A 1,599-nucleotide genomic window follows, 5' to 3' on the forward strand; every position below is an offset into this window, starting at 1 on the left:
CTGTGATGAAACACCATGACCCAAGCAACTTGGGGAGGAAAGGGTTCATTCAGCTTATGCTTCCACATCATAGATCATCATCATAGGAAGTCAGGACAGGAGCTCAAGCCAGGTGGGAACCTGGAGGCAGGAGCTGGTGCAGAGGCTATAGAGGGGTGCTGCCTACTGGCTTTCTTATAGAACCCAGGACCACAAGCCCAGGGATGGCACCACCTACAATTACTACTTAAGAAAATCCCTTACAGCCAGATCTTATGGGGGCATTTTCTCAGTTGAGGTTCCCTCCTTTCAGATGACTTTTACTTTTGTCCAGTTGACGTGAAACTAGCCAGCACACCATGAATGTGCCAATGACACCAATGACAGAGAACTGGCAAAGAGAACATTCTAATCCTCTCTCCCAGGGCCAAGGGCAGTTCCAATGGGATGCTTTTAGCAACACATGAGACCAGTATTGTTCTTGTTGTGGATTGCTGAAGACATCAATTTAAGCTGGGTGGTGGTGGCCAAGTGGCTCTAGCACTCAGGAGACAGAGGCAGCTGGGTCTCTGAGAAAGAAAGAAAGAAAGAAAGAAAGAAAGAAAGAAAGAAAGAAAGAAAGAAAGAAAGGAAGGAAGAAAGAAAGAAAATCAATTTGACTGGGTCAATATCAGACTTTTTTTTCTCTCTCTTTAGAACCAGAGAGATGGCTCAATAGTTAAGAGCTCCAATGGAGGTTCTGGATTCAGTTCCCAGCACCTACTTAGTGGCTCACAATTATTTATAACTCCAGTTTCAAAGGTTCTAAAACCCTCCTCTTACCTCCGTGGGCACTGGGCACACATGTGGTATACACACGTTGGAAAAAATACATGCATATAAAATTAAATAAATCTTAAAAAATAAAACACAATAGATGGGCTAGAGAGGTGGCTCAGTGGTTTAGAGTACATACAGCTGAGCTGGGTCTAGCACCACATCCTGTGGCTCTCACGACTGCCTCCCTCTATTCCAGCTCCTCCAGTTCTAAGGGTCAGATGCCTCTAGCTTTCCTGGGCTCTAGTACACATGTACACACACACACACACACACACACACACGAGGGGGGGAGGAAGGGAGTGGGGGTGCATGGGGAGAAAGATTGAAGAAAGAGAGGAGAGAGGAGAAAGGGGGGAAAGAGAGAGCCTATGCGAGCAAGGAGTTAAACATAGTCTCAGGAAGCCGACTTGTAGTTTTGTATCGAAAGCCACTGGCTAAGTGCTTCTTCCTCTTCTACCCTAATCCCTGGCACTGTCATTCCTGCCTCTTTTTTTGTTTGTTTTGTTTTTCGGTTTTTTTGTTTTGTTTCGTTTTTGGAAACAGAGTTTCTCTGTGTAGCCCTGGTTGTCCTGGAACTTGTAGGCCAGGCCAGCCTCAAACTCATAGAGAGCTGCCTGCCTCTTCCTCTTGAGTACTGGGATTAAAGGCGTGTATTACCATGCCGGGTTTAAGAATATTTTCAAGGGCTGGAGAGATGGCTCAGAGGTTAAGAGCATTGTCTGCTCTTCCAAAGGTCCTGAGTTCAATTCCCAGCAACCACATGGTGGCTCACAACCATCTGTAATGAGGACTGGCGCCCTC

The sequence above is a fragment of the Microtus ochrogaster genome, linkage group LG2 (assembly GCF_000317375.1).
Source record: "Microtus ochrogaster isolate Prairie Vole_2 linkage group LG2, MicOch1.0, whole genome shotgun sequence".
Taxonomy (NCBI): Eukaryota; Metazoa; Chordata; class Mammalia; order Rodentia; family Cricetidae; genus Microtus; species Microtus ochrogaster.